Here is a 22,663-nt window from a genome sequence, read left to right on the forward strand (position 1 = left end):
ATAGTAAGCGCTTAACAAATACCAACATTATTATTATTATTATTTAAAGATATGTACATAAGTGCTGTGGGACTGGAGGTGGGGCAAATATTTAATGTACTAAGGTCACAGAATGAAGTGCAATGATAGAGTTACACTAAGGATATCATTAGAAAAAAAAACATTCACAAAATTCTCAACTCACAAGGAATCTTCCCAACACACAGGACACCTTGAGAGAGTAAAAATTCATGTTCTAACAAATCTATTTCCTGTCTTTTAGGAAAACGATATGTTGACAGATGAGAGAAATTAACATTCCACTATGTACATGGAGTTCCTCAGAACATCCTCGATAATACAGAATAAAATCAACCCAGAAACAAAAAAATTAGGGAACACGCCATTTGATACAAAACAATTGATTGGGATGTCTTGTTTTAAGCAGTTTGGACATTTGAAATAAAAGAATGGAAAAGTTATTGGAAATTGGTTATGAAAACCAAATAGAAAGAGAGACATTCCTCCCCTACCTGCTCCAACCCAGGCACACCTTCAAAAATTGCTCAAGGATTAAAAGATGGGAAAATAGGGAGGGACAAGTTTGAGAAAGCCCATCAAAGAATAATGCAGTAGAAGGGCTGGCATGAACCTTTAAGAGAGGTTCTTAAGGGAGGATCATCCCGCCGGCATTACATTAAACCATCCATGGAAGAGGAGTGAATATCTTTGTCTTCAAAATCTCCAGTACTCAGGGATGAAAGAGGGGAATGGAGTCCAGGTCTTGTGACTTCCCATCCAGTTCTCTTTCTGTTAGACCATCCTGCCTTTCCACTAATAAGTCTGTAAAATGGCATCTTAGCGAAAGAATGCAAGGTTTTTGAGGTGCCATATGAGAGGTACAGGCCTCTGAAGGAAAGCAGAGGTGAGATAAGAACCAAGACGTTGAACTTGTACCTCAGAGCTGTGGACGAAACAGAGGCAGTTGAAGGAAGAGCTTTATAGACAACTGGGGTCCTAAAAGGTGGCGTTGGAAAATATGGGCAGAAATACCATTGATTGATTCATGGATTCAAGCCTCCTACCCCTCCACCTCCTTCTGGCTATTACTAATTAGGTAGAATACAGTATGTCAATCAGTGGTACTTATTGAGCACTTACTATGTGCAAAGTACTAAGTGCTTGGGCGAGTACAATATATCAGATTTGGTAGAAACGGTCCCTGCCAACAAGGAGCTTATAGTCTGGAGGAAGCACTTACAGTCTAGACTCCTTGAGGGTAAGGAACCCATCATTTCGATATTTGATATTTCCCACTGCACAAGTGATCATCTATCTCACCGCGCCCCCCCCCCGCCCCTTTCCCACATCCTCCCCTTAGCCTAGAACTCCCTCCTCTTCCACGTAGGCCAAACCACCACTCTCTCCACCTCCAAAGCATTATTAAAGTCATATTTTCCCGATTAAGCCCTCTTTTCCCCCGCTCACTCTCCCTTCTGCATCATCTATGCACTTGGTTCTGTGGCATTTGGACATTCGATATTTGCCCAACCCCACAGCACTTATGCATATTGCTTTAAATGATATATTATAAATTATTTATTGATTCATATTAATGTCTATTTCCTCCTCAATGTTGTAAGCTCGTTATGGGCAGGGAACATGTCTGCTAATTGTGTTGTAGTGTCCTCTTCAAAGTGCCTAGTTCTCTGTACATAGTAAGCGTTCAATAAATATGACTGATTGGTTGATTAATGAATACTGGGGCCTGTTGAGGGCAGGGAATTGGTCTGCCAACTCTGTCGTACTGGTCTCAACCAAGCACTTAATACATAGTAAGTGCTCAATAAATACCAATGAATGAAGGAATTGTTTGATTGATTGAATGAATTAAATCTCCTGGACCCAAGTATTACTCAGAAGTAGTCTTCCTTCTCGTAGCCTCAGAGGAATAGCCACAGATCCTGAGGGACTCCTGTAGAAGTCAAAGGACGTCTCACCTTGGGAAAAGACTGATGGACTGTAATTTCCAAGAACATTTGAGAATCTGAAATGAAACCGCTTACAGAATTTCCTCCCAAGAGAATGACCGGATTCGGCCATGCAGACCCATCACTAGCAGTCACATATCACTTTCTTTCAGTTCATCCAGAAATCTGATGCGATTCTTGAAATCTATCCTCTTCTCTATGTTTTTAATTCTATACTGGACAATAAGACTGCAACCAGCTGGTGAAACAGAGCCTTTCTCCCAAGGTCCTGATTGAGAGAAAGTGCAAATCGGGAAGGACAGGCAGACAATTCAACAAGTCTTTCTCAGCTCTTGTTTCTGTGATCAAAAGTGTCATATCACATGTGTTATGATGAAGGAATTGAGTGTTTCTGCTACTCTGATACAATGAGAAGTGATAACTGATATGTCAAGAGCCTGAGAAGTACTTCCATTTACGGCACAGAATAAATGCAAATAGATTAGAGAAACCCTCTTCAGATAAAAATGGGGCCCAAAGAAAATCTTCCTCCTCCTCTGTTGGCCGAACTTGTCACTGGATGGTGGGGGGGGGGGGTGGGGAGGGAAGGGGACGGGGATCATTTGTAATCCAATACATAATTCCGCTAACTCAAGAAACCATCAAGAGAAAGATGTTCTCTGGGATTTGGGGCACAAAAATCCTTTGGAAATTATGAATTTAAAGAACACGTGTTTCTTCAACTCATCAGTGAGACCTGACAGCCACCATACGGGGAGTTATCAGTTCTGCAGAGGCATCAAATCAAATCCCTGAATGTCAAATCTTTGACAGTGATCCTGTCATGATTGTGGTTCCTTGGAGGTGTAAAGCAACATCAAACTCAAGAAGACACCAAGTGCCTATTTACTGCACGATGCACAGTTTTCAAAACATCTAAGCATCAGGTGGTTACAGGACAACACTCACCACCTCTGCTGAAGTGGTGAGGTATTATATAATCCTATGACATAGGATTAATATTATATATATTACTATTATATATTACATAGGGTTATATAATAATCCTATAACGTGGCATGGGTGCCATCTTTCCTTTTTAAGGGTGGGGGGCAAAAAGATGCAGGACGGCGGAGCCCCGGAATGTCAGATAGATTTTCTAGAGCCAAAGCATAAACAGCAACTTGATTTTGAGTCTTTAAAACCCTGCTCGGAAACACTCAGGTCTTGTTGAAGCCCTGGGTGGCAAGACTGGGAATCTAGCCCCAAAAGTCATGGGGACAGTGGCTCCTGTTGCCTTCTGGAGTTGGCATCTATGCTGGATCGTGACTCAGTAAAGTAGTGGTGGAGGACCAATTCTCCTACCCTATTTCCTCTGCCTAGAACTAGGGGCTCCCTGGGGTCAGTGGGAGAGTCATCCCCAGGGAAAAATACATTTCCAATAAAAACAGGCTATCCAAGGTCCAAGGTGGTATTTGTTAAGCGCTTACTATGTGCAAAGCACTGTTCTAAGCGCTGGGGGGATACAGGGTGATCAGATTGTCCCACGTGGGGCTCACAGTTTTAATCCCCATTTTACAGATGAGGTAACTGAGGCCCAGAGAAGTGAAGTGACTTGCCCACAGTCACACAGCTGACAAGTGGCAGAGCCGGGAGTCGAACCCATGACCTCTGACTCCGAAGCCCAGGCTCTTTCCACTGAGCCATGCTGCTTCCCCAACACTTAGTACAGCATCTGGCATGTAGTAAGTGCTTAACAAACACTATAAAAAAATCAAATGAATGGGAGGAAGGACAGCAGGTGTCTGCAGACTGTAAGCTCCTGTGGTCAGGGACTGTGTCTGCAATTTCTCTTGTAGTATACTTTCCCCAGCTCTTAGTACAATGCTCTGCACACAGTAAGTGCTCAATAAACACCCCTGATTGACTGATAGGAAAGAAGCTCACCCTTTTTAAAAAGGATTCCAATTTGGCCAGAGTTCTAGACACTGTAGTCCATCACCCAGAGGGAGAAACGTAGTGACGCCAAACTGGGGATGGTATCAATCAATCGTATTTATTGGGCACTTAAAGTGTGCAGAGCACTATATAAGCACTTAAGAGTTAGAAGGGGAGCGCAATGCAATGCAGAATATTAAAAATCAATCTATGGTATTTATTGAGCGCTCACCATGTGCAAAGACCACTGTACTAGGTTCTTGAAAGAGTACAACAGAGTTGGTAGACACGTTCCCTGCCCACAAGATTGGGTTTAGGATGGGACCAGGCCGTACTGTGGATGCATCCATGGCCATGTGCAGGGCCCAAAGTGGGAGGATCGATGATTTTCAATAAGTTTGCATGGATCGTCACCAAAGCCTGCTGGTCTCACCTTCACATGGCCAAGATCCACTCTTTCCTCTCCATCCAAACCGCTTACCACATTAGTACAGTCACTCATCCTATCCCAGCTGGATTACTGCAACAGCATCCTTTCTGACCTCCCAACCTCCTGCTTCTCCCTGCTTCAATCTGCACTTCACTCTGCTACCCAGATTATCTTTCTACAGAAATGCTCTGGGCATGTCACCCCCTCCTCAAAAATCTCCAGTGGTTGCCCATCAACTTCCTCACTATTGGCTTCCGAGCTCTCCATCACCCTGCCCCCTCCCACCTCACCTCCCTTCTCTTCTTCCACACCCCAGCCCACACACTCCACTCCTCTGGTGCTAACCTTCTCGCTGTGCCTCGTTCTCGCCTGTGCCGCCGTCGACCCTTGGCCCACGTCCTACCTCTGGCCTGGAATGCCCTCCCTCCTCAAATCCGCCAATCACACTTCCCCCTTCAAAGCCCTACTGAAGGCTCACCTCTTCCAAGAGGCCTTCTCAGTCTAAATCCCCTTTTTCCTTAGCTCCCCCTTCCCTCCCCATCGCCCCGACTCGCTCCCTTTGCTCTACCCCCCTCCCCACCCCAGAGCATTTGTATATCTACGTACGCATCTATAATTCTATTTATTTATAATTAATGCCTGTTTACTTGTTTTGATGTGTATGTATCTATAGTTCTATTTATTTATATTGATGCTATCGATGCCTTTTTACTTGTTTTGATGTCTGTCTCCCCCCTTCTAGACTGTGAGCCTGCTGTGGGCAGGGATTGTTTCTCTTTGTTGCTGAATTGAACTTGCCATGTGCTTAGTACAGTGCTCTGCACACAGTTAGTGCTCAATTAATACGATTGAATGAACGAATGCTTAGAGGGTAAAGACTCAAATAACAATGATAATAACAATAATAAAGTTATTTGTTAAGCCCTATGTGTTGAACACTGTCCTAAGCGCTGGGGCAGATACAAGCCTGGAATGCCCTCCCGCCTCATATATGACAATTACTCTTCCCGCTTCCCACCCCTTCCCTAGAGCCTTATTGAAAGAACATCTCCTCCAAGAGGCTTTCCCTGACTAAGTCCTCCTTTCACTCCCTTCTGCGTTGCCCTGATTTGCTCCCTTTCATGCCTCGCACCCCGGCCCCACATATCTAGGTACATATCTTTAATTATATTAACATCTTTCTCCCACTCTAGACTGTAAGCTCGCTGTAGGCAGGGAATGTGTCTGTTTATTGTTATACTGTACTCTCCCGATCACTTAGTACAGTTCTCTGTACACAGTAAGCTCTCAATAAATATGACTGACTGAATCGTGGAAATACTTCCCCAAGAACTTCATTCCACCCCATCTAGTCTGTGGAAGGCACAGCATTTCACAAAAGCCAAATCTGCCTTCTTCTGCACGGATATGAATTAAAATCCTGCAGCTCTGGCTTTGTGTTAGATTACTCAAAGGAATGAAGACATTGTAAATCATGCAGTCAAAATAACTCTAAAATAGTGAAAACCAGGAACGAGGGGAATGCCTTTCTCCTCTGGCAAGTTTCTCTGTCTTCATTACAGTGAGAGCAAGATAGCCTCCCCCTCCTGCCAACCACCAATTTCTTCAAAGCCTTTCTGTGTTGGTGCTGCAGTTTGAGTTTGTAGACACAAAAACTAGGAGTCCCAACATGTCATTCTTCAACACGCTCTCTCCCTCGCCTGAAGGAAAATCAGCCAAAGAGGTTGAGGATTAAAAAGTAAACTACGATAAATGAATGAGAAAAAGCGGGGAGGCTGGGACGAGATTTGATAGGACCTATATGCAAGGAGTGCAGGTTGGCGCGATGTAAAGCAGCATTGGCCCCCAAGTCCAGAGGGTACAATTCCTTCGAAAACCCATATCTGGACCCAGGGGACGTCGGAGGTCCCAAATAGAAATGCAAAGCAACAAAATCAGCTGAGGTATCAAGATTGGGAGCAGGACCACGTTTCTGCTGTACACTTAGTTCTAATGCTTTTCTAGTCCCCCGATAATTGCCGTAGTGGGTCTTAGTCCCGTGGGAGAGTAATTTGCTTTAAAAGGCCAAAGCCAACTACCCAAAAATGCATGGAACTCTTTTGAGGAAAGCAAGCTTAGAGCGGAGAAAATGTTATTGTTAATAAAGCGAACGGCACTACTAAAATAATGCTTTCCCTATAGAGCTTCAGAGTCACTGCCCAATTAATTCTCCCTGGCCAAGGAGACAGAATCATTATCCTTACGAGGCAGAATAGTAGAGTTTACCTGGGAGTCGGGGACCTATGTTCTTATCCAAATGCTGTCCCAGTCTGACTGGGGAGTCTTTGGTAAGACACTTTCCGACGCTGAATCCCAGTTTCCTCATTTATCCAAAACAGCCTCCTTGAATTTTTAGAGCACTCTTCTCCCAAGCTCTCAAAACACTTTCACATCTATCATTTTTATTCCCACAGCATTCCTGCGAGGAAGGGAGGACCGGTATTATTGTTCTCATCCTACAGCTACGACAACTGAAGCGCAACGCGGCTAAGTGACTCAGTGACTTGATTTATAATCATCTGGTGGAATGGTCTGGATTAATCAGAAGTAGGTTGCTGTTAACACCTCAAACTCAATTATGCTGTATCTACGAGGAGTCTGAAGTAGGGAAAGCTACCTTCACCGGGCCTGTACGATCTCGGGGTTGAACCTGGAAGTGGTAGAGACCTGCGAACTAGTTTTAGGCTTACTGATTTGATTTTCCATGAAGAACCTGATTTGCTCCCTTGCAGAAAGAGGCACACATAGAGCAGGAATCTACTGGAAGAAAAAGCACACGCATGACGTAGCATGGGGCAGGATTTCGGAATTCAGAGCCAAGGGGCAGGGGATCCCAACTTTTAACCATTCAGACACCGTCCTCCGGTTGATGTCTTCCTTCTGGCTGATGTGCCCATGGAAAAGGGGTGAGTGGGCTTGTCCTCTTTAAATCATCACCTCCGAGTGGTACCTCCAAATACCCAGTACCAAGGATAAGCCAGAGAAAGTGGACTTATCTAATTCCGGAGTTGTGACCCCCACCCCCTTAAACAACGGTATTTATTGAGGGCTTACTGTGTGCCGAGCACTGTCATAGGCCCTTGGGAGAGTACAATACAACAGAGTTGGTAGACAGGATCTCTGCCTTCCAGAAGCTTACAGATGGCATTAATTGAGCACTTTCTGTGTGCAGAGCACCGTACTAAGTGCTTGGGAGAGCCCTGAATAATAAAGTTGGGAGACACGATACTTGCTTTCAAGGAGCTTCCAATCTAGTAAGGGAGATAGACAGTAGAATGACAGTTCTTTTTTCAGTGGTCCAGTGGGCAGTTGGGGGATCCTGGAAAAGGGTCAGACTTCAGGCCCATCCCACTAGAAATACTGGGAGCCTGTGTCGCCTGTCGGGTCCCCCCGCCCCAGTCACCCCCACTCTCCCTCCCCGTAATCCCCCCGACTTTACTTTCATGGCCAAGCAGGGTAATTCAAGGCCTCCTGGGCTTCGATCGGAGGCATCCTCTATATCTCTAACACCGCCTTCTCCACCAAGAGGCATGGAGACAGCCGGCACTCTGGGTGGCAGGGCATTAGGAACCTTTAGAGAAGCAGCGTGGCTCGGTGGAAAGAGCACGGGCTTGGGAGTCAGAGGTCATGGGTTCAAATCCCGGTTCAACCGTTTGTCAGCTGTGTGACTTTGGGCAAGTCACTTCCCTTCTTTGTGCCTCAGTTCCCTCATCTGTAAAATGGGGATTAAGACTGTGAGCCCCACGTAGGACAAGCTGATCACCTTGTATCCTCCCCAGTCCTTAGAACAGTGCTTTGCACATAGTAAGCGCTTAACAAATGCCATTATTATTGCAGTTCTGGACAACCTTTGCTACTATTCTGGGACCAGCTGGCCTGATGCCTTCACAGGGATGATCACTGGAAACCACGTTGCTTGGATCACCTGTGTCACCAGGACCCGCCAGGGTCAACTCAGCTCCCAACCAGCTTCCCTAATCCCATTCAACCTTCCGGGAGGGCAGTGTTCCTTCCCAACAGGAGGATAAGATGGATAGAGGATGAAATCCAAACAAGCCAGAGCCCCAGTGCCACCAGGGTTCCTGAGTGGCCACCGGCACCGGGGCCAGCCTCCTCTCTCCTGACGGACCCCACAGGAACAAAACGCCCGTATCTCCCCGAGGCATGCCCAGTTTTTAAAATGTTGGGCAGATCACAAATGGCCACCATCAAGGACTGACCGCTTGGCTGGGAGCAGTGGGCTCAACTGTCCCAAGTTTTGAAAGGTATATATCGAAAGGTCTGCGGTACAAGATACAGTGCTGCAGAAACAAAAATGTTCAGTCCAGGTCTCCCTACTCCTGAAGAACCACCGACGCATACACCCATCCATCCCCTCAATCGAACGGAAACTCCTTAGCGTTGTCTTTAAAGCACTCAGTCAGCTCACCCCATCCTACTTCACCTGATTTCCTACTTCAGCCCTGCCGGCGCACTCTGCTCCTCTAGCGCCAGCTCACTCACTGTGCCCCCATCTCGTCTATCTCAACACCAACCCCTTTTCCATATCCTCCCCCTCGTCTGGAACTCCCAACCCCTCCGTATACACCAGCCCACCACTCTCTCCACCTCCAAAGCATTATTAATAATAATAATGGTGGTATTCGTTAAGCGCTTACTATGTGCCGAGCACTGTTCTAAGCGCTGGGGTAGACACAAGGGAATCAGGTTGTCCCACGTGGGGCTCACAGTCTTAAATCCCCATTTTACAGATGAGGGAACTGAGGTACAGAGAAGTTAAGTGACTTGCCCAAAATCACACAGCTGACAAGTGCTAGAGCTGGGATTCGAACCCATGATCTCTGACTCCAAAGCCCATGCTCTTTCCACTGAGCCACGCTGCTTCTAAAAAGTCCTACTTCTCCGAGAGGCCTTCCCCGATTAAGCCCTCTTTCCCTCGGCTCATTCTCCCTTCTCCGTCGTCTATGCACTAGGATCTGTGACCTTTGGACATTTGATATTCATCTCAGCCCCAACCCGACAGAATTTATGTACGTACCTATAAATTATACATTCTAAATTATTTATTCATGTCATAACAATAATAATAATAATAATATTTAAGCGCTTACTATGTGCCAAACACTATCTAAATGCTCGGGTAGATACAAGGTAATCGGGTTGTCCCACATGGGGCTCACAGTCTTAATCCCCATTTAACAGATAAGTGAAGCTCAGAGAAGTTAAGAGGCTTGTCCAAAGTCACAGCAAACAGGAGGCGGAGCCGGGATTAGAACCCACCTCCTCTGACTCCCAAACCCCTCCTCTTTCCACTAAGCCACGTCTTCCCCTCTAGACTATATGCTCGTTATGGACAGGGAACGTGTACTGATTTTGCTTTATTGTATTCTCCCAAGCGCTTAGTACAGTGCTCTGCGCATCGTAAATGTTCAATCAACCACTGGTTGATTGTTGCATCCCAGTGTTTGCTGCAAAATTGCCGCACGCAGTCCGAGCAGGGTGGAATTTACCCCGAAAGAAACACAGGGCAGAGACGGTTTTTTAAAGGATTAAGGCCAGGTCTCCCCAGGGAAAAGAAAGCAGCTATTTGTGAGATCAGAACACAGCCATGTCAGCTCGTGTGTGTATTTACTCAAAGGTTTCCTACTCGCAAACAATTCCAGTTGTTTCCAGTTGGAACGGTCTCAAATGTTGTGGTGAAACAAGGGCTTTATTGGGGGGAAGGAAGGACTAAGCATTTTGGCAAACGTCCTTCGGCCAGCTGTCACTCCCTGACCAGCTGCGGGAAAGGCTTGTGCCCTCTCCGTTGCAAGTGCTTGCAAAGGGGGTCGAGTGGCCCAAATTCTCATTCTAAAAATGTGTCCTTGTCTTTCATGAGCGCCTGCCTACGCAGATCCGATTTTATAGGATTCAGGCAAAATGCGCAGTCTGGCTAGCGGTCCTCCGAACACTACGTTAATACGTTCATTATGAATACACTACATTAATACTTTAATTATAAGTGTTTATTGTTATTTGGCTCACTCACCCTGAGGTTCTCTTGCCTTACTTCTGTGGTGTTTTCATCTCATAATTGCACCTTCTAATTTTTGAAGCCACTATTATGGAAGGCCATGAATTTCCTAACATGATATTCAAATATCAGGGGAGCAGCATGGCCTAGCGGAAAGGGCACGGGACTGGAAGTCAGAGGACCTGGGTTCTAATCCCGACTCCGCCACTTGTCTGCTGGTGACCTTGGTCAGGTCACAACTTCTAGGGGGCCTCAGTTACCTTATCTGTAAAATGGGGATTAAATCCCACTCCCTCTGATGTAGACTGGGAGCCTCATGTGGGTCAGGGAATATCTCCCACCTAATTAACTTGTCTTTATCCCAGCACTTAGAACAGTGCTTGACACAGAGTAAACACTTAACAAATACCGTAATTATTATTATTATTCACATAAAGACACCTTCCCGGAGGGTCATATATCGTATCCCTGTGTAATAGGCATTAAGAGTCGCGACCGAACACCAGATAGGTCTTACAGCTTAATGCCCACCCCACGTATCACTAGAGGAAAATTTTCTAGTCTTAAAGTTCATAACTGGCTACTTAGAAATTATTATCCATAGGACTTAAGTAGGAGCATATGGAATCTAGTTCTTTGGAAAATTTCAAAATAGCTTAAACCATAATTTGAAGACAAGTCGCCTGAGATTGTCAGAGGAACAAAGAGTCTATGTGGTGTCTGCCTTTTTTTCTTTCTTTTGGCATGTGGCTTGATAACTAGTCTTGTAAATGAAAGTTCATCCCACAGAGCGAACACATCAGAAAAAGTGTGAGCTTTCCCCAGAAACTTTTGCAAACCTATATTACTTTCAACAATAAGCACTGATCAGCTTTTCGCCCATTTGCTGAGCAGACAGAAAAAGGTGCAAGAGACTTACACTGCCAATAAATCTAATAGAATTTGAGCCAAAGGCCAAGGAAAATCTATCTATACTGATGGGAAAGGTTCCCACCGATCTGACAGTGGATTTTTAAAACTATTTCAACACAGTGTGGTTTGCACACATCCATCTCTTGCTCTTCATAGCCCTTACCCTCTTCTTCCTGCAGGCTTGGTTAAGCCCTCACAATGAACCACGCTGGCCATACGGCCTTTGAGGTCTGCAGGCAACATTCCCTCCAGTGTGCCCTGCCCACTTCAACGAAGTTGGCTGTAACCTCTGTCTCTTGGGCCCTCATTTGGAGCTCTGCTTTGGTCTCGTCTTCCTGCCTGAGCTCCATTCAGTGGCTACCGACGGCCTGCTTCCCCAAACTCACTCTCTGCTCCATTTTCTCCAAATTGCCCTTCCATCTCCCTCTGCCCATTCTGTTCAGCTGAGCATCCGTACCCTCTCCCTAAACCACTTCCCTTACAATTTTGGCTTTAGTGTGGGTGGCCTTATCCGCACCCACGATTGTTCCCCTAGATGTTCAAAGAACACCCCAGCTCCACCCGGTGATGGGTGATCTCCACTCAGCACTTACAGTCTTCCCTGCAAAGCCAGCCAGGGCTGCCCAATGTGGGGAGGGGGAAGGAGGTGACTCCTCAGCCTTTTGGGGCTGGGGGCTTGCCTTGGAGGGGGTTTGTAGTTTGGGGGTGCAGAAATGAGCTCCTCTTTCTGTGCCCTCCTCCCACGGATACAGACTCTGCTAGGTCCCAGTCAGGCATGGAGGCTACAACAGTTGTGATATTTATCAAGAGCTTAGTATGTGGAAAGCACTGAAGTCGATCTAATTGCATCAGAAACCGTCCCTGTCAGACTAAAGATAGCGGAACCTCATCCAGAAAATACTGTACACCAAACCATGCTAGCCTTCCCTTAGAGCACTGGGGAGGATACAGGGCCCTGGGTCACTTTTTCTTATTATCCTCATCAAAAACCACTTAATGAGTGACTTCCGGGCTGGTATTTTGAAGGTACAGATAGATTGCTAACGTACACGATGAAGATTGCACTGTTTTTGCCCTCAAGAGGCTTACACCGGTAGTCATAGTACTTATTAAACACTTTCTGCGTGCAGAGCACTGTGGAAAAAATACACAGGTAAAAATTAGACACGGTCCCATGCAGACCACTGAAGTAAGAGCTGGGAGAGAATACGCAGGTGGGGATTAGACATGATCCCTGTCTTTCGCTGGGGATCACGACCTAAAAGAGAAGCTACCAGGCAAGGCAAAAGTGCCGAATCTTATTCCTGATTCTCAGAATCTGCTTAAATAATTACGAGCAGATGGAAAACATCTGCTGGCTTACAACGTTTCCTAAAATGCCTCCATTTGACAACTGACAGAGCCATGGATAACCCATAGAGTTAGGACTTTGGAGAATGTTAGGCACTAAAATCCAGATGAGCCTAAGCTCACAATCATCCCTTTGGCTGGTGCGTCTTTAATAATAACGTTCCTTAATGCTCTTATTCAGTCTGGAGTAGTCACTGAAAGCGGCAAAGCACTTAATTATGGATGTATAATCCCTGTCTTTAATGGAGCTGATTTTCTCAGGTTCTGAGAAGACTTATGCTCTTTCATTTCTTTCTTCTTTCATCCACATAGATTCATATTTCAGTTTTCCACAACTGAAACAAAAAGAAAATTCATGGCCTACTACTGCCTTGGAGATAAATTAGAGCACACAAGGAAACACCCATCCAAACTAAATCATTTTCGTTCATATTTGTGATTTTAAGCAGAGTCAAGGACAATTGAAATATATCTCGTCCCCCTGTAATGGTTAAAAATACAGTGATAATTTGGACAGTGAGAAGAAATGGAAATCAAGCCCTCCACTCATCAGCAATCCTCGCTTGCCTTGTACAACCACTCATTATGGCAAGACCTTGGTCTCTACTTAAATCTTCCAAGATGCCCATCAGGGGATTAATATCTTTTAGACTGTAAGCTCACTGTGTGCAGGTAATGTGCCTACCAACTCTGTTGTATTGTACACTCCCAAGAACTTAGTAAAGTGCTCTGCACACAGTAAGCACTCAACAAATACCACCGATGACGATGATTAGCGGTCTAAGAGTAAAAACAAACTAGAGCAAACATTACATTTCATGGATTTACTACTAGGTAGAGAAGTGTGTAGTGTTATTCTTTCAAAAAAAAGGCTGTCAGATTTGACTAACCGATATTATTGCCCAGAAAACCCAGAAGAATGAGGGTCTGTCACTTGGAATGATTTTTTTATGAATCCAGAAGCAGGATATTTCAGAAGAGCTCAGTTCGGAAGCTACTCCACCTCCAAATCAAACAGTTGGCCTTAATGTGGTGTGGTTTTTGTCATTCAGGTGCTTACTTTTATTTTAGGGAGGGAGTGACACCTTCCGACTTCTGGCTAGTGGCTAAGTACTACTTCATTACCAGTCCAGTCAGGGGCATTTCACAACTTTCGATGGGTTTAAAAAAAAATCTAATTTCCTGAAAGCAATGAAGAAAGGAAGGAAGGAAGGAAGGGGGAAAAAAAAAAGGAAGAGACTGAATGCCAGATGCCAGATACCAGGATGGACCTGTAATAAAATACTTGTCAGTCTGAAAGATGTAAGACAATGATGTTAATAGGCTTTGAGATACATTTATTCTTTAATACTTTCCAGGGGTTCATCTTCATCTAAATCATTCTTTCACTGTAAACATAGCCTAATTTATATATGCGAGATAAAAACCAATGATGTTTGAGAGCTGCATGAATTCTCATCTATCAGTCTGAGAAGAAACAAAACCCCGGATTTCACTCTCAGGGAAAGAGAAGACTAGAGCACTGCTAGAGGAGCAGTATGGCCTAGTGGAAAGAGCACGGATCTGGGTGTCCGAAGACCTGGGTTCTAATCCTGACTCTGTCACTTGCCTGCTGCGTGACTTCTCGTGCCTCGGTTTTCTCAACTGTAAAATGGGGATTCAATACCTGTTCTCCCTCCTACTTAGACTGGGAGCCCCATGTGGGCCAGGGACTGTGTGTCTGACCCGACTAACTTGTATCTACCCCAGTGCTTACATCGGGGCTTTGCAAATAGTAAACCCTTAACAAATACAATAATAATAGTAGGTCTCCGACTGAGCGAAGCTACAGAAATGGGTCCCAGGGTTGATGCCTACTAAATAGAAACAGAGATCAAGGGACTTGCCTTCTGGGATTAAACTGTCTTTCCCTCTCCCCGCGCCTTTAATCAGGTCCCTCAGTGACAAAGCAATCCTTGTCCATTCCTTTTCAGCCAACATATTTGAGGAAATGAAAGTCTTTCCATGGTGGGCAAATGGAAATGTTTACTTTTTTTTAAGGATGCCCAGAAGAGTTCAAATGGAATCATAGAGCAGATTTCACTAAAATAACTTATGGCAGTCCATGCGCTTAGTTTACCATGCGTTTAGCTGACCATGAAACATGTACTGCACTTCGCATTCCTGCTTCTTTTAAAGACAAAAATCTCAAAACAGACCCACATGCAAAAAATCTCACATAATATTTCCAGACACAAACAAAACACGCCCTTGGAAGGATTTAAGACAAAAACCACTATATAAGGAACAGTAAAAAAAAAAAAAAAAAAAAAAGAAAATCACGCTGAAAGGACCACTTGTTTAGACTGAAAAAGGTATTGAATCTGGGCAAATTGGAAACTTTCTGTGAGGAATTTATTGTATTTTAAATCGGCGGGTAGGAAACTTCAAAAGAATTCTCTCTCTCTCTCCCCCTCCCCACCACCTCTATGGCCATCAGAGTGGCTGCCTACTACACTGTGGCAGAAAAGGGAAGAATCACACATATGTAGAATTCCTTGGGGGCCTCCTGGGTCTACACATCTCTGCGGCTCCCAGGGACAACAGTGCTTGTGAGCTGCACTGGTGAAAGGGAGACTAGCCAGGGGTAAAACTGATTGTAGAATCCCCCATAGAGAACGACGGACGAGTCTCAGCCCTGACACTTCAGAACCAAGAAACTGCGCCGATTAAGACCTTTTTTCCTCCACTCCCTCCGGCCTCGTCTGTGCACTTGAATGTGTACGCTTCGAATATTTGGTATTCCCCCCACCCTCAGCCCCACAGCATTAACGTACATAAATGTAATTTTTTTATATTAAAGATTGTTTCCCTTCTAGATTGTAAGCTCATTGTGGGCAAGGAAAGTGTTTAGCAACTGTTGCATTGTACTCTCCCAAACACTTAGTACAGTGCCCTGCACACAGCGAGCACTCAGTAAATATTACCGATTACTGAGGAATTCATTGTGGTGTCGGTGCCATTTGCATGCTCACATCCTGCTGGGTCACGGAGTGTGTTGGGTGATTCGGTGGGCAGAGGCAGAACTACCCAAGGGTCAGCCGGACCAATTTCCCCAAGACTTAAGGAGCGGGGGATCCCGTCCGCCCCAATTTAGGAGTGTTCGGGGAGGTGGAGACATTCTCAGAACTACTTGCCAACACCCTACAATTCAGAAAATGTTCAGACTTCTGTGTTTGGGACTCAGATGTTTGACTGTAAATTCCTCAAAGACAAGGGATCATGTCTAGACTGTGAGCCCGTTGTTGGGTAGGGATGGTCGCTATCTGTTGCCGAATGGTACTTTCCAAGTGCTTAGTACAGAGCTCGGCACACAGTAAGCGCTCAATAAATACAATTGAAAGAATGAATGAATGTCTACCAACTCAATTGTATTGTACTCTCCCACGCACGAAGTGTTCTGCATATCAACCATCACCACCTCAACCATATTGTACGTTCCCAAGCGCGAAGCTAAGTGTACTCTATACAAAAGGCACTCAAAACATACCATTGATTGATAGGAGTACCTAGAACTGGGAAATGCCCTCTGACCCCCTTTCCCTTCCTTGCCCACATTCGCCGTGATGCCGGAACCGGGCCTTGGGGTACCAAGGCAATTTATTCCAACTATGGAGGGTGGTTTGGGGAAGGTGTGGGCCAGATTCCTCGTGTCCAGCTGAAGCTGGTCCCAGATTTTTCAAGCCTCAGGGGTGTCTAGTATACGTGGCCTCTAATGGATGCTCCTTAAATGAAGGGTCCCTGTCTTTTAGTGACTTCTCTTCATACTTAGCTCACAGAGGGCATTTAAAATACAAAGATTAAATTCCCGACAAATATGGACTCAGAGTGATCAGTCCATTTCATATAGAATGATGGATTTTCCTGCTCCTGGTCGACAAGGATCACAACCACCAAGTTCTCAGTACAGTGCTCTGAACAAAGAAGGTGCTCAATCAATACCATAGATTGATTGGTTTTCCTCCGGAGAACGGGGCAAGATTTCAGGAGAAAATGTTTCCCTACAAAAAGCATGGCATAAATATAAATTGATTGAAAGTTAGGAAAATGGCAAAGTTCCTCTTGGTCACGGCCTGTTTCCCTCTATTCAAGTTCAGAAGTTCCACACCAAGCATCCGATTGGATACGGGGGGGGGTGAGGGGAGGAGGAATATCTTGCAAAATCCCTTAAGGACCCCCTAACTCTCCCCCGATTAGACTGTAAGCCTGTCTCTATCTGTTACCGATTTGTACATTCCAAGTGCTTCGTACAGTGCTCTGCACATAGTAAGCGCTCAATAAATACTATCGAATGAATGAATCTAGAACACTCCCCCAGTGAGGCTTCCAACATTAAATTTTTCTCAGCCCATTCTACATCCTTCTCTCACTCCCCTCCCCTTATTGCTCTTCCACCAATGCTCCAAACCCAGCCCAGTTGGCATTTCCCTCCCTTTAACCAAACCTCAGGAAAGATGAACCCAACAACGGGCTGTGGTTGGCCACAGGGTTGGGAAAAAGGGAAAGGGCAGTGGATTACAGGTTGGGAGGGTGGCAAAGGGAGACAAGAAAGTATAGGGTAGTGAGAAGCACTGTGGCCTTATGGATAGAGGACGCACATGTGAGTCAGGACTGGGGTTCTAATCCCAGCCTTCCCACTTGTCTGCTGTGTGACCTTGTGCAAGTCACTTAGCTTCTCTGTATCTGTTACCTCATCTGTAAAATGGGGATTAAGGCCGTGAGCCCATTGTGAGCCTGAGACTGTGTCCAACCTGATTAGCTTGTATCTACCCCAGCGGTCAGTGCAGTGTCTGGCACACGGCAAGCGCTTAAATACTGTTAAAAAAAAAAGAGAGAATGGGAAGGCCCTGAAATGCCTGCTCCTTCCTTGCCCAGTCACCTCTGCAAGAGTCCTGTGTGGAAGATGTAACATTCTCTTGCTTCTCTATCACCATCAACGCATTTTGAGTCGATGCTTCTCTATGAAGACTTAGAAGTGTTGATCAGAAACAGACCAATCAATCATATTTACTGAGTGCTTACTGTGTGCAGAGCACTGTATTAAGCACTGGAGAGAGGTACAATGTAACAGAGTTGGTGGACATGTTCCCTGCCCACGACAGCGTGGCTCAGTGGAAAGAGCCCGGGCTTGGGAGTCGGAGGTCATGGGTTCGAATCCCGGCTCTGCCACTTGTCAGCTGTGTGACTGTGGGCAAGTCACTTCACTTCTCTGTGCCTCAGTTACCTCATCTGTAAAATGGGGATTAAGACTGTGAGCCTCACGTGGGACAACCTGATTACTCTTTATCTACCCCAGCGCTTAGAACAGTGCTCTGCACATAGTAAGCACTTAAATACCAACATTATCATTATTATTATTATTAACAAGGTTACAGTCTAGAAGGGGAGGGAATGTAGGACATCCTTTTGGGTGGGGGCTAGAGTGCTGCCTGGAATAATCTGTCTTTTTTTTTTTTTCTGGTATTCTGCTATCCCTCACACAGGATGCAGAATTGCCAGTTTCCCTTCTCTTCATGTGGCCTGTTTGGAGGAAAAAAAAATTCAACAACTATTCTGTGTCTTCCAGTGTCGGAGGTATAACGTCTTTGGTGAAAATTAATTATTTTAAGTCTTCCACATCTTCATGACTACAGATGGGGAAGGGAAGTTAGGTGACTTGTCCAAGGCCCCACAGCCCATCAAGAGGACCCAGGAACCAGTCCCAGCTCCAAACTCACCCAAAAATAGAAGTATAGCCGACAGTCATATAACAGTACACATTTGTGGAATATTATTTTTTGTGTATGAAGAGGCCACTTGGTGTCATTTCCTTTTCCTTTCCACAAGATACGGGTGAAAAGGGCTTACCCAGACTCTGGACATTTACAGTCCTGTATAAAGCTGACCGTCACAATAAATTTCAGGCACTTCGACTCCAGACTGTTTCATGCCAGCACAATCTGCTTGGCCCCAACATTACTCAGCTACTGCAGTCAAGATGAAATGAGAGACTACGATATGATCAAGAGCTCTTTGGACAAAAAGGAATAATAATTATAATAATGGCATTTGTTAAGCGCTGACTACGTGCAAAGCACTGTTCTATAATATAAAGATGCAATACCACTATACCGGAAATGCAAACATGGGTTCCCAGACCAAGAGTGAAGAAAAAAATGGGCTAGACAGCAAGTGCGATTTTAATAAAAATTGGAAATACTACCCACAGTAACGGTTCTGTACTTCTACAAGCAATCCAGGACGGGATGTTTCTTGTCTAGGATGCTGGGAAGAATGTGATGGGCTGGTGAACATTTTGTAGTGTCTCTGCAAAGCGGTACTATGACGGCACATCAAATTTGCCTTCGAAAGGTCAGTCATGTCTTCCTTCTGCTTGCCAAAGGGCCCGCTTCCTCGCTTAAACTCTGGCACCCTACATTTCTCCATCCTATCATTCCCACTGCAGTCAAGTAATGACGACTCCGGCTTTGATGTCAACGAAATTCATCGCACCCCTCAGAGTCTCCCTTCTTTTCCACAAACCCTTTAGGAGATTTCATGATTTCCCTAAACTGTCTTATAATTTCCAGTGATTTACTTGAACCTGAACCAAAAAGAAAAATAGGAAGCCAAGATGTAAAACATCCAGTCATTAAAAAAAACAAAACAAACAACTAATTCTCAACTCTATCTGACTAGAACCATTAACATTTTCAGGCTGGTTTGAGCACAAGTTCAATCACTGGATCACGGTGTACAATGTAAAGAGTGCAACCAATTAAATTTCTTAATCATCAAGTTTTATCCGTGTCTCAGCGTACGGTTTCACAATCATTTTCAGTTAGACAAGGGACTACAGCAAGCCCCTAATTGGTCTGAATTAACAGTCAATAACTGAATTTCACACGCTAATTTTAAAATTATTTTATTAGGGCTAGATTTGTGTTTTCGCCATAAAATAAAGGCAGCTCCCTCCTCCACCATGTGCTAATCATCCAAATAAGGCTTCCTATTCTTTCAGGAACCAAGTTGCAGTGTGCTGTGCATGAATATAGCGTGCTCGGTAAATTCCAGATCCTCTCCAACCCTATTCTGGTCCACCGCACAAGCAAAACTGCAAGTTGTGCCAAGTAAGAAGATTCCACGAACTTCTCAGTTACCTGAGGAGGGGGGTCTCTGCTGCACCCTACAAAGAAAGAGAATTCAGGCTAAAAACCATCAAAGAAATAACTGTACACAAAACTAAATGTGGACGCATTCCTTCAGTCGTATTTACTGAGCGCTTACTGTGCGGAGAGCACTGTACTAGGCCCTCGGAGAGCTACACCGCATAACCAAGAGGAAAAAGTTTATTCACCCACTCACAGGGGCGGCCCAAAGCAGCCCTATTTACTCAGAGTGCCCTTTCCACATACGTCAATGCGCTTTACTCTCTTCCGAACCCAAGTCCTTCAAAGACTCTTCACGACAGCACCCTGATGAAGTTATACTTCTCTGGCATGAGCAGCGCGGCCTAGCAGAAAGACCACGGGCCTGGGAGTCAGAGGGCCTGGGCCAGCTCCTCCACCTTCCTGCTGGGTGACTTTGGGCAAGTCATTTAACCTCGCCGTGCCTCCCGTCCTTCATCGACAAAATGGGTATTCAACGGCCGTTGCCCCTCCTACTTGGAGCGTGAGCCCCTTGTGGGGTCTGATTATCTCGTATGTTCTCCAGCACTCAGTACGGGGTTTGGCACACGGTAAGTACTTAAATATCACCATTATTATGATGAGCAACGTCTGAAAGAGATACTTCCTATTCCCTTTTCTGTAGGTCAGGGTGTGACGGTCCCGATTTCCTGGGCGAACTTCAATTTGTCTAACCGTATTCTTCCTAACTCGGTTTCCCCGCCAATTCAATTAGAATGCTCACTGGAGAAGAACTTAAAGTTGTTGACGTGAGTCAGTTAGCTATCACCTTTCTCTCTCGGCTACATTTCAGAGCCAGGTTAAGTGATCTTCGGGTAGGCGGGTCACTGACCGTGGAAGCGTGATGGACAGACACCAGAGTTGACGAACGTCAGAGGTCGGAGGATGAGAAGCGACGTGAGCTACGCCTCAAAGGGAAAGAAATAGGCAGCCCAACCTCCCTCATCCTTCTGGGATGGGTACATGCTAGTCAGGCGCATACATCCCTTATTAATTGAATGTTGTGAAATCCCAGCTCATCGGGTCCACTCTTCTCCACCTTCCCCCATGCCTATCTTGGGCCCCAGACGCCCTAACGGTCTTTCCCATAAAACCCACAGGGTTCCTTTAGGCGGGGATCAGCCCTCCCTCTCTTCGGGGGATGCTCCTGTTTCGCCCACGAGCCTCTTCCTTGGGGAAGTGGGATTCAACCAAGCCACCTGGCCCACGGGGGACAGCACTCTGCTCCCCTCCTCCAGCCGATTTTCCCACTCGGGGGCTTTTCTCCTGCAGGTGGAGAGAGGGGAGCTCCTCTGGCACCCCTGTCCTAGATGCTTCTCCTTTCTGGGGGGGGGGGGGGGACATTGGAAGGGGGAGGAGAAGAGAAGCCAGTCCTGCCCCCTTCCCTCCCTCTTCTTCTCTCCCCCTCCTCCCCCTTTCCTGCTCCCTACTCTCTCCCCTTTCTCCCCCCCTCCTTCCTCTCTCCCTTTCTTCCCCCTCTCCTTCTTCTCTCCCTTTCCTCCCCCTCTCTCCTTCCTTTCCCCAATCTTCTCTCTTTCCTCCTCCTCTCTTTTCTCCCTTTCCTCCCCCCCCCTTTCTCCCTTTTCTTCCCTTTCTTTCTTCCCTTCCCCCCTCCCCTTTCCTTCCCTCCTTTCACTTCCTCCCTCCCTCTCCCCCTTTCCTTCCTCCCTTCTTCCCTCCCCATTCTTTCTTCCCTCCCTCTTCCTCCCCTCCTCCCCCCTTCTTCCCTCCCTCTTCCTTCCTTCTTCCCTCCCTCTCTCCCCTATCCTTCCTTCCATCTCTCCCTGTTCCTCCCTTCTTCCCTCCCTCCCTTCTTCCTTCTCTCCCCTTCCTTCTTCCCTCCCTCCCCCCATCCTTCCCTTCCTCCTTCCCTCCCTCTCTCCCCCTTCCTTCTTCCCCCCATCCTTCCCTCCCTCCCTTCTCCCCGCCCTGTCCCCTCCCTCCCCCCCCGGGCCCTGTCTTGAGCCACCCCCCACCTCCCCTCCCCTCCCCTCCGCCTGGGGCCAGGGCCGGAGCCCCCGCTCACCTTCATGCCGGAGGGAGGGAGGGAGGGAGGGAGGGAGGAAAGGGGAGGCGCCGGTCGGGCGGCGGCGACCGCCGCAGGGGAACGGGACGGGACAGGGAGAGAGGGAGAGGGGCGGGAGGCTCCACCGCCGCCGCCGCCCAGCCGTCCGGGCTCCGGCCCCCAACGGGCGCCCCTAGTGGCGGCGGCGGCGGCGGCGGCGGCGGCGGCGGGGGGGGGGGGGTCCCCCGGGGGCCGGAAGTGACGCAGGCCGGGGGGCGGGGCCGGGCCCGGCAATGGAAGCGAGCGGCCGAGGCCTGAGGGGAAGCCGCCATCTTGCTCGGCGCCGACGGGGCCCGAGAGGCCTTTCACTTTCCACGGTCCATCTTGGGAAGGGATGGACCCTGCAGGGTCTCTTTCGCTCCTAGCGACGCCTTATCGCTCACCCGTTTTAGGCGTCGCCGCCAAATAAATCACCAGAGTTTACTGGGGAGCACAGCACCGCCTCAGTGGCAAGAGGCCGGGCTTGGGAGTCCGAGGTCGTGGGTTCGAATCCCGACTCGGCCCCTTGTCAGCTGTGTGACTGTGGGCGAGTCACTTCAGTTCTCGGTGCCTCAGTTACCTCATCTGTAAAATGGGGATTAAGACTGGGAGCCCCAAGTGGGACAACCTGATTCCCCTGTGTCTACCCCAGCGCTCAGAACAGTGCTCGGCACATAGTAAGCGCTTAACAAATACCGACATTATTACAATCTGATGACCCTGTGCGGCGGGGCTCGGCGGAAAGAGCCCGCGCTTGGGAGTCCGAGGTCGTGGGTTCGAATC

At 46.8% G+C, this 22,663-nt stretch overlaps 1 protein-coding gene across 1 annotated transcript in view; it reads right to left on the reverse strand.

Moving 5' to 3' along the window:
* LOC107547863 (transmembrane protein 263-like) overlaps positions 1-21,876 on the reverse strand; it is a 403,142-nt gene extending 381,266 nt beyond the window's left edge. The window contains exons 1-2 of the mRNA XM_039911420.1: positions 21,863-21,876; positions 19,810-19,835 (exon numbers count right to left, since the gene is read on the reverse strand). The gene's annotated coding sequence lies outside the window, so the exon portion shown is untranslated. The remainder of the gene's footprint in view (positions 1-19,809; positions 19,836-21,862) is intronic.
* Between the last annotated feature and the right edge of the window lie 787 nt (positions 21,877-22,663).

The sequence above is a fragment of the Ornithorhynchus anatinus genome, chromosome 3, assembly GCF_004115215.2.
Source record: "Ornithorhynchus anatinus isolate Pmale09 chromosome 3, mOrnAna1.pri.v4, whole genome shotgun sequence".
Classification (NCBI taxonomy): Eukaryota; Metazoa; Chordata; class Mammalia; order Monotremata; family Ornithorhynchidae; genus Ornithorhynchus; species Ornithorhynchus anatinus.